Source organism: Medicago sativa, chromosome 1 (genome assembly GCF_051527215.1).
Source record: "Medicago sativa cultivar Bolivia chromosome 1, Bolivia_mono, whole genome shotgun sequence".
NCBI classification, from domain to species: domain Eukaryota; kingdom Viridiplantae; phylum Streptophyta; class Magnoliopsida; order Fabales; family Fabaceae; genus Medicago; species Medicago sativa.
Window position 1 is genome coordinate 54,008,927 of NC_140749.1, and position 11,441 is coordinate 54,020,367.

The window sequence follows — 11,441 nt, forward strand, 5'->3', positions numbered from 1 at the left end:
TGCGATTTTGTGAAGTGAGAATGATGATATTTTAAAATTTGAAATTTTTCCTGGACTTCTACTTTTGAAAAATAATTATTCTTTGAAAAGGAGATTGTGATACAACGTCAATATTGCATTACAATCTTCCTGGCAGGGCTTGCACACATTTTTTTTTTTTAAAGAAAATCCTCTGCCTGTCTTGTGTTTTGTTGTGAAAGAAAAATTAAAAGATGCAAGCAATAAATAATACCTGAAAATAAATCAGTGGGTTGCCTCCCACTCAGCGCTTCTTTACTGTCACTAGCTTGACTTATGACGACCCCTAAGGATCATGTGACATCTCTCCCTTTTCCTTGCTTTGGAGTCCACCTTCATGGTGCAGTTTCAGCTGTCGTTTTTTACCCTTTAAGGTTTCTTGTGTACCAGATTTCCTCAGCTCCAACGTTTCATCAGAAAGCTTGTTCCTTGCCAACCCTTGGTCACAGTACCTCCTAACTCTTTATAAAGTATCAGAGAGAATTGAAAGCACACACCATTGAAAAGCAGCCAGCCCATTACGCATCCCAAAGGGAATTCTCTTATAAGTGTATTTACCACATTGACCAGTGGTAGTAGTCTTAGTTTCATTGTTCCAAGTTGCCAATCCCCCGTTCTTGTTCTCAAGGGTGTCTCCTGATGATTGGTGTTGGATATGTTCCTTACTTTCTTCAAGTAGCTTAACCTCCTCTATCACTCCAACATCTTCAACCACTTCTTCTCTGTCTAAAGATTTCATACTTTCTACATCCATAGGTTGAATAGATTGAGACTCAAGGGATTTATCTTCAATTGTTTCTTCAGTAACGTCAATCCGATAACACTTGGGGTTCTCATCTTTGTGCTTTATTGCCTCAAATATGTTAAACACGGCCTGCTCCTTATGGAACCTTAACATTAACTCTCCACGTTCAACATCAATCAAAGCACGACCAGTTGCAAGGAAAGGTCTTCCTAGAATGAGTGGCATTTCTTCATCTTCAGCCATGTCTAAGATCACAAAGTCTGCCGGAAATACCAAGTCATTAACCTTGACTAGCACATCTTCAAGTATACCGAAAGGATAAGAGATTGACCGATCAGCTAAAGTAATGGTCATTCTTGTTGGTTTTGGCTCCCGACTCTTAAGTTTCTTCATCATTGAAAGGGGCATCAAGTTGATACTTGCTCCCAAATCACATAAAGCTCTACCAATGTCTACCGGTCCAATTGAACAAGGGATAGTAAAGGCTCCAGGATCCTTCAACTTAGGTGGCAGCTTCTTTTGAAGAATAACACTACAATTTTCAGAAAGTGCGATGTTCTCATCGTCCTTAGGCTTTCTTCTTTTAGTCAACAAGTCTTTCATAAACTTAGCATACAACGGCATTTGATCGAGAGCTTCACCGAAAGGAATATTCACCTGAAGTTGTGAGAAAAGTTGCATGAACTTCTTGAATTGACCTTCATCCTTTTCTTTCTTCTTTGAAAGGTGAGGGTACGGAAGCTTCACATATGATGGAATAACCTGTGGTTTGTCTCCATCCTTCAATATTTGACTCTTCGTCTTCCTCAAGATTGAATCTTCATCTATCAATTTCTCACTTTTTTCTCCCTCTATTTTTTCCTTCCTTTCATTTTCAACTACTCCATGATCATTTCCTTTTTCAACTACACCCTCATCATTCTTTTCCTCAACTACTACATCATCAACCTTCTTTGGAGCTTTTGGAACTAAAGGTGTCAAAACCTTTTTGCTCCTCAATTCAATAGCATTACAAGACTCATTCTTAGGGTTTTCTTTAGTGTTACCTGAGAATCCGCCTTTGTTTTGTTCAGCCAATTGCTTAGCTAATTGCCCCAACTGAGTTTCAAGCATCTTTCTTGAAGCTTCATTATTCTTTCTTTCAGCTTCTTGACTCTTCTTCATCTCCTCAAAATTGCCTTAAGTCATCTTCATAAAATTCATCATAGTTTCCTCAAGAGCTGATGGCTTTCTTTGTTGTTGTTGTGGAGGAGTGAGCATCTGAGAGTTCAAAGCATTGTTATTTGAGTAGCTTAGATTGGGATGCTTATTGATGCCTGAATTGTAGTATTGATTTTGCCTTTGATAACCTCCCATGAAGTTAGCCTCTTCACTCGATCCTTCTGGAACACATTCACCGTTGGGATGTTCTTCACCACATAAGTCACACTTGATTGCAGCTACTTGTTGTTGCTTATGAGCCAAAGTGAAGCCTTGAAACTCCTTAGTTAGAGGTTCGATTTGTTTGTTCATAGCTGCTTGGTTAGCAAGGATAGCAGTTTGCTCACTTACCCCAAACACTCCTCTTTCTTTCTTCTTAGCTAGATCACGATACTCATTGCCAGCCATGTTTTCAATTAGAGCTTGAACTTCATGATCAGTTTTGCTTTTGAGACTACCTCCCGCGGAAGCATCTAAGAACATTCTCGTGTTTGGTGTCACCCCCTCAGTAAAGATTTGGAGGTATTTCTTCTCGGTGAACTCATGATTAGGGCATCTCTTCAGAAGCAAATTGAATCGCTCCCAAACATCATACAATGATTCACCTTCTCCTTGCTTGAAGTTAGAGATCTCCATCTTCTTTTCCCAATATTTAGACATAGGGAAATATTTCTCCAAGAACTTCAGCTCTAACTCTTCCCATGTTTGGACAGTCCCGTTTGGAATTGTTAGCAACCAATCTTTTGCTCTTCCAGTCAAGGTAAAAGGGAATATCCTTAGTTTCTTTTGTGCTTTAGTCACGGTGGCTGGTTGCACACAAAACTCGCAAGTTTCAGCAAAGCGGCTCAAGTGTTCATGAGGACTCATAGCTTCAGTCCCATCGAATTGCTTGTCCCTCAAACCGTTGAGGACAGTTGTCTTGATGTCGAAAGCTACGGGGTTAGCTGGTTGAAAAGTGTGGGTCAGTTGACCGCGATGAGTGGCTAACCCGTAGTCTCCTAGCTTAGGTCTCGGTGGTACAACTCCTTCTCCTTCCATAGTTGCAGATTTAGGAGAAGAGATCGTTTCAGATTCAGTTGAGAGTGGCTCCGATATTTGTTCTCGAACACCCGGTGGAACGGACTGAGCTAACCTTTGCGACCGGACAGCTTTCCGAAGTGCTCTAGCAGTTCTTTCAATTTCCGGATCGTACTCTAAGTCATCTGAGCTCTGTTTACATCGCATAAACATCAAAATACCTTAGCAGCACTGCACAACGCAAAGTAATCAAGTGAATATGAAAACAGAAAAATAAAAATTAAAAACAGAAAATTAAATTGCAAAAACCCTAAATTATAACGTAATTGCCTTGTTGAAATAAATCAACAGTCCCCGACAACGGCGCCAAAAACTTGATAGATCTCTGGCAAGTGGACCAAATACTATCGAAGTAGTAAAAATATCGATCCCACGAGGACTGTTTTTAACTTCAATAATTCAATCGCGTTATAAAAATAGGATGTATAAAAGTTTATTTTTGTTTGCCACTAGGCAGTAGATTTGGTTTGATTTTATGAAATCAAATAAAAGAATAGATTTGATTAAGAAAATATGGAGAGAGATGAGATCAGGTCTTCGAATCCTCTATGTTTCCCCTAATTGGTTACTACACCTATTATTACTAATGATTTTCTAGTTTCACGATAGTTAACAAATTAGCCCTAATCAATCCCTTGAGTTACGATCCAGCTTCTTCAAAAACATGCTCTCTGACTTCAAGAAATCGCATTGCGATTAGAGAATCGCAGTACGATTGGCTTCATTCCAGATCTTCCAAATTTGATGCTTTTAACTGCTCCTGGACACTTAATGTTGCTTAGAACTCTATCAAAATGTCAAAATAAGTCCTAAAAATTACGTAATGACAGCATGTCATCACAGGGCAAACCTGGATATCAGTAGAACTCCAGTTTAAAGGCAAATCCTGAGTGATTCAGATAGAGAAAACTTACTTAGATGCAGAGTTCATGCTAAGCAGAGAAGGAATAGATCCGAGACAAGTAATCCTACTATAACAAAAGTTAGTTTTAATCACTATGTTCTCAGATAGTTCTGTGATTGAGGAAGATATTAAGATAGAAGAGATCATATTCATTTATGCAGATTAAGAAAAGGAAGAGTTACATGTTGATAAGAAAAGTATATTTCAAACTCCTTGAAGTGGTTTTAATCAGATATTGTATAACTAAAACCAAAGGAGGCAAATTTTAGTTGCGATGATCGTAGATAATTTCTAAATTTTGAGGACGAAATTTTTTTAAGGGGGGTAGAGTGTAATATCCCGCTTGTCAGCTAATGGGAAATTTCATCTGTTAAATGTATCAGAGGACTAAGATTCATGGAAAGAGATTTTGGTGAAGAATGTTAAGTACAACGAAAGATATTAATGAGTAATATCAGTCAAGCATGGGCTTATGTGTTAGTGTCAGGTAAACACGACTAAGGCGAAGGGCAAAGTGGTAAAACGTCGCAAGCGACTATATAAGGCCACAAGGGCCATTTTCCTTCATTTCTACCCACACTTTCTCTCTCTAGGTTTTTGGGAAAACCTTTCTCTCCTCCTCTCTAGAATTTCGCCTCCCTCTCCTCTCTAAGACATCCAATCTTCTTCCAAATCATGATCAAGCAAGGATTAAGGCAGCTTATCAAGCAAGAAACAAGTGGAGGAAGAGATTATAGCATGGTTTGGAGGAAAGGGCTAAAGATCAAGAATGAAGTGGAAGCTAGGGTTTTATGCTTGGAGCTTAAAGATCAAGTGCTAATCATTAGGTGAGTTCTTAGATAGAACCCACCATTGGGATTATGTGTTTAATTGCAAGCAAAACATGATTTTTAGTTAAGATTAGAGAAATGAGAATTTTATACCTTAGCCTTGATCTATTCTTGTACACGTTAATATTGCCATGAATGATGTTTTATAATGCATATATATGTTGCTGGATGTTTTGGTGCATTGCAGGAACCATTAGAATGAGTTTTGGGTCAAAAATTGGAAATTTGGTACCACAGACCCGAAGAACTACGCTATTAGCGAAATCTACGCTAATAGCGAAATTCATTAGGATGAGCTACGCTCCAGGGGCGCTATTAGCGCAGCCCTCTGGTTTGGCCAGCTAGCTTTTGGCTTGTTGGCTCATTGTCGGGTCAGTGGTGCATTCCATAGCCTTTCTTTCAACGTTTTATAACTTTATAACCCCAAAACAACATCTAGGCAATGCACATAACATCAAACGATTCTTGAAAAGAAAATCATGGCAATCTTAACATGAGTGGCAAGAGTGATTCAAGAGAGAATAGCCGAATTACTCGGGTAGCAAAGAACTAGGCATGGGATGAAAGTAGAGCCTTGACATAGCTTGTCAAGAACTAGAATAGATAGTAAAGAATAGAATGCTAGGCATGGGTAGTATGCTTGATTAGATACGAAGTGTTATAGAGTATTATCTTCGCATAGAAACTAGAGTGTCATACGAGTATGGCCAGACGTGAATTGACTAGACATCTCTTCACATAGCAAGTTAAGCAAGCATATAGTTTACCTCTAGTCGGATCGTATAGGTATCCGAGGTAAAAGAGATAGCTAGCATAGATTTATTACTCATGCATTTATAGACCAAGACTTTAAAGTTAAGGTGCCATGTCTCTTGTGTCCACACTAGGTTGGCTCAAGGGGTTTCCATTAGGTGAAACGGGGTTAGCCGTAAGGAACCCGCATGTCACTTAGTAAGAAAGATGTAGTGGTCGTGTCTCTTGTGTCCACACTAGGTTGGTGCAAGGGGTTTCCATTAGGTGAAACGGGGTTAGCCGTAAGGATCCCGCACGTCACTTTAGGAGTGCCGTTGGTTATACCTTAGATAGGTTTCCATCGGATAGATAGGGATTGCGCTCGGGGTTACTCCACTCGGGGCTTTCCGTAAAATGAACTCAGATAATGTTTGATTGTTAAACGCTAACTTCATGAATGAATCTGACTGTGCATATTATTAGATATATTATGTTATGTCATAGAGCCTTGACGTAGATCGTCAAGAAATAGTAGAGCCTTGACGTAGATCGTCAAGAATAGTAGAACATAGACGTAGATCGTCAAAACAAGCATGATAGCAAGATAGAATGTGTTGTTAGATACGACATTGTTATGTATAGAGAAAGTATAGAGAAAATATACCGATGACGATCTTAGGTTTCCCCTAATCGTCCGGTTTAGAATTGTGTCATGATTATAGTATGTTTAGGCCTCGATACGTAGAGCGTATTCTTGGCATTGCGGTTCTGTATTCCCCTCGACCGCCATGACACGTATAGGAAGAGAAGCCTATAACAAGGTAAGATAAGACTATGACGGCCCTAGTATGCACGACCGTCTAAGTATGCAAGTCCTCACACACGTATAATCAACCGTCAGGTTGTATTTTAGACACGTGATGACCGTAGGTTTCCCCTGAGGTTACCTATAGCCTAGGATTTAGGGGAACTCACTGAGACCTTATGTCTCATCCCAATCCTTATTTGTTTCAGATAAACAGGTTGGATTAGCAAGCTAGTAGCCGAATGGATGTTGCGACAAGTGTTCGTTCGTACCGCTGCAGGACAATGTGGTTATGCAAGGATGCATTCATTATACTTTAGAAAAGTTGAGTTGTATTATTATGTACGAACACATTTGATTGTATTTATATTCATTCGTAGCTGTATTGTTGTAAATTTTTAATGTATCCGGTACTAAACTAACGCACATGCTAGACTTTCTAGATACGTCTAGTATGGGTGTTACACATGTGAATTTAGCTAAGATAGTGGAGGATATAGTGGAGTTAGATGTAAGAGAGGAAAATGGAGGTTTAAATAATCAAGGGGTGGAAGCTAGGAAATTAATGTTTGAGGAGTTGTGAAGACTTTTGAAGAGTAAAGATGCTATCATGGTATATCAGGAGATGTAAGTTTTGCTTAAAGAAAGGGACAAAAATTCCAAATACTTTCATAGGTGTGCCAAAATCTAAAGAAAACCAGAATTACGTTAAGGCACTTAAAGTTGAAGATGTTTGGGTACAAACATCAAGTGAGGTGAGACATGTTGTTATGGAGTATTTTCGGAGGCAAGTCTCTTATAATAATTGGGATAGCCTAAGTACGATTGGGTATCTTTTATCATTCTTTCACATGAGCAAAATCTACAATTGATTGCACCCATCTCTATGGAGGAAATTGAATTTGTGGTGACGTAAAGTAATGAAAATAAGAGCCCGAGATCGGATGGATTTAATTTTTATTTCTCCAAGGAACTTTGTATCTCTTGAAGAAGGGGCAAGTTTTAATTGCGAAATTCCATGGCAATGAGAGGCTACCAAAAATTTGATTTTTCTTTATATTTTGTAGCATTGATCCCAAAGATGAAGTCTATTTTCCCATCAAAAGAGTTTTGTCTCATTTCCTTATTGGGGAGTTTTGTCCCAACCTTGCACCAGTTTGGAAGTTAACCTCAATGCTGATAAGAGGCCTTCTTTTGCTCCTCTGAGGAATTTGGTTTGTGTTCCTAATAAGGCTATTGATACTAGTGTAGAGATTCTGGGGGAGATAGCACTACAAGAAATTTAGCATTTTGCGACACTTACTTTGCAACCCTTGTCTCTTAACTGTCGCAAAGTGCACATTTGCGACACTTATTGCGACCTTTATGCCCAACTGCCGCAGGTTTTAAGCCAAAATATTTAGCACGTTCTCCATTTGTCAAAAATTCATTTGGCCTAAATATTTTCGTCACTCCCTCCCTCTTTCTCAATATCATTCTCCTTCACACAACTTCAAACCCTAAAGTCTAATTTCTTTCTTGAATCTCACTTTCTCTCAATCTGAAACCTATAGATCTTCATCACTCTCACACTCAATCTCAAGATCTTTATCACTCTCAAACTCAATCTCACTTTCCTTTAATCTCAATCTTACCCTCGATTACGTCAATTTCACCGGCGCTCACCCTCAATCTCACTCTCATCTTCGGTTCCCTCAATATCACTCTCAATCAATGAAGACTCACCATCAATCTGACTCTCTCACTATCACCCTCCCCTATCACCACCAAGTCGTTCGTTTCATCCTTGCCTATCACCCTCAATCGCAGAAATTCAATCAACTCACATTTTTACTGGTTAATTTCTTAATTTGAGTATTTTTCTGTTAATTTCTTAATTCTTTTAATTGTGCGTCATTTCTTATTTCAGTTTCGCGATCTCAGTTCTGTGCAATTGGGTTTCGTCGTGGGTCTCGCTGTGGTTCGCAGTTCGTTAGCTCTCCTACTTCAGTTTCTCAAGGTAAAATTTATTAATTTGAATCTTTATTATTGGTACAAAAAGAATCAGGACATTACTTGAAATAGAATAGGGATTTTTGTTGAATGTTGTTTGGATTGTTGGGCTTATAAGGTCTTTTATTCCCATGAAATGTGTGAAATAAATGATTTGTGCCTTTCAAAACGTTATTTGTTTATCCAAAGAACACCTTAAAACCCACAAAAGTCATTCCTAAGTAGTATCCTTTACTGGGTCTGCATAATCTTTTTTACTTATTTATTTTAAAATTTTTTACTTATTTATTTTAATCTTTTTTAGTTATTTTTGATTTATTCTAAGGGCTAATAATAGCACAGCAGAGAGAGAAGCAAAGATATTAGCTGCGAAGGATCCAATTTAGTACGGCTCGGTTGTTTTTTCACTTCTTTTGTGTGCATAACCTTGACTGGTACAATGGAGTTCTTAAGCATAAGGTTACTTGAAAAGTTAGGCTTCTTATGAGGCAATCCAAAACCCTCAAGATCTGCGCTAGTCATCTTAGTATGTGTTGTGATTTTAATTTTAATTTTGTGATTGATTTCACTGATTTTGTGTACTTGTTTTGTGATTTTGATTGTTGTGGTTATTGATTGTGTTGTAGTTATACCTATGATGAGTATGCAAGAGCATGTTGGAATTGAGAAACCGTGTGTTGGGCATGCTAGGGATTCTGCTGATGGTGAGCTTAAAGGATGCACTTTTCTGTTTTCGGTTTTCTTCAATTGAATGTAAGTACACGCTTTCCAAGATGCATTTTGCAGATTTTTTGTTTACATGCTGCTATTTTGTTTGGTGTTCTTGTAGTTAGATTGGTTTAGATGAATATTGTGGGTCACTGTTAGATGATGTTTTATTTTGGGGGTTTTAATTTGCTTTAATGTCGATCTATAATTGTGATGAATTTGACTTCTAGGATATGTATGTTGAATGATTTGTGGAATATATCTAGCGTGTTTCTGCACTGTGTTCAATGAATATGTATGTTGAACGGATATGTAGCAGGTGTGTTTGTGTATTCTGTTGAATGAATATGTTTGAGTATTGTGCAATGAATAATGGATATGTATGTGCGTTGTTTCAATGAAACCATTTATTCCACTTGGGAATTTTGTTTGTCAATATATTTTGTTCTTCCTCTTCTTCAATTAATTTGTAGTATATTTTAGATCTATTTTTTGTCTTATGTAAATCAGTGTTCTCACTCTTTTCAAATTGATTTGCTGATTTGTTAATTTATAGTCAATACATTTTGTTCTTCCTCTTCTTCAATTAATTGCTCTCATTGATTCACTTTGTTCTTGTTTTACACTGACCTACATGCTCTTCTATGGTCATCCCAGCACTGAAAAAGCTACTACTGCCCTTGTATTTACTCAACAGCTTTTCAGGTATAATTTTTATTATTTTCAGTGTGATATGTATCACTTCTTGTTTGTTATGTGTTCTATCTTTTAGTAAGAACCTTGTATATATAGATAGAATTCTTGTGATAAAAGAAGGTTCAAGAATTGAACCACTGTAGACCATATGAGGGTTGAATAAAGGTACTTCATGAAAGATGCTTGTGATAAAAGAAGGTTCAAGAATTGAACCACTGTATTATTCGTTAGAAAGATGCTTGATGGCTTGAATAAAGGGATATTGTTGCTGAACTAACAAAGCGTGCATCAACTGAAATAATTTCAACTGATGATTTACCGACCAACTCAGCGGCTTTGGTTTTAACTCAACTTTCTGTGCTTAGATTAAAACTATATTGCATTAAGCAAGGTTATATGTTTCTATCAATGGTAAAGCTACAGGTTATTTCAAGTATTGTAGAGGAGTTTGCTAGGGGGACCCATTCTCTCCTCTCCTTTTTTGTATAGCAGAGGAAGTAATTAGCAGAGGGTTAAACAATTTAGTGGAAGCTGGCAAGATTACTCATATGAGGGCCTGCATAAACTACCTTGTGCCGAGTCATTGTCTCTACGCAGACGATATTTCGATTTTTGGCAAAGGAACACTCTCCAATATTTGGTGTATCATGGATATTTTCGACGACTATGGGATTTACTCTGGGCAAGTCATCTACTCCAACAAAAGCAAATTTTACACTTGAGTTATTCCCTTATAAAGGCAAATAGCAATTGCGGACATCACTGGATTCAAACACGGGACTCTCCCTTTTACTTATTTGGGAATTCCTCTCTTTCAAGGTAAGCCTAAATCCAGGCATTTTTAACCAGTTGTGGGTATAATTAAAGTAAAATTAGCTTCATGGAATGGCCAATTGCTATCTATTATGGGAAGGACACAGTTGGTTAACGTTTTCATCCGCAACATGCTCGTCTACTCATTTCATGTCTATCCTTCGCCTTGTAGTTTGTTAAAAGATTTGAATAAGATGATAAAAAAAGTTATTTGGAGTTGGGATATCACTAAAGCAAAGGTGTGCACCGTGGCTTAGAAAGATATTTGTAAGCCTAAGAAATACGGGGCCTCTCTGTCAAAGACCCTAGATTGATGAATCAGACAACACTTCTGCATCTTTGCTCAAATTTAATTACTTCTGAAGAACAATGGGCAAGATTGTGTAGAGATAGATTTCTAAAAGGAGGCAAGCCTATCAGCTACCATATAGCTTCTTCTGTTTGGTCTGGAATGAGGCAGCACCTTACCATTATTTTTCAAAATTCAGCCTGGACCATTGGTAATGGTAAGTCTGTGCACTTTTGGATTGACAGATGGCTTGACAAAGCCATGGTGGACATTCTTGACATCCCTGAACATCGGCTCTTCTCTCTCAACATGAGAGTCTCAGACTATATCATACAGGGGCACTGGAATATTCCTAATTACTTAATCCATAAGAATGGCAATTTGGCGCAACATATCATCAACACTACTCTTCCTTTCGACTCATTGGAGGATAAGTTAAATTGGATCAATTCTACTCATGGTCAATTAACTATTAAAATTGCTTACAATGTGGTCATATGATGTGATCCTTTGGTTCAATGATGCAGTGTTATGTGGAATAATTTTGTTCCCCCCCCCCTAGAGCTTTCATTTTTTGTAGACTGTCTCATGGAAAGCTTCCAACAAATGAGAATCTTAGAAGAAGAAGTTGT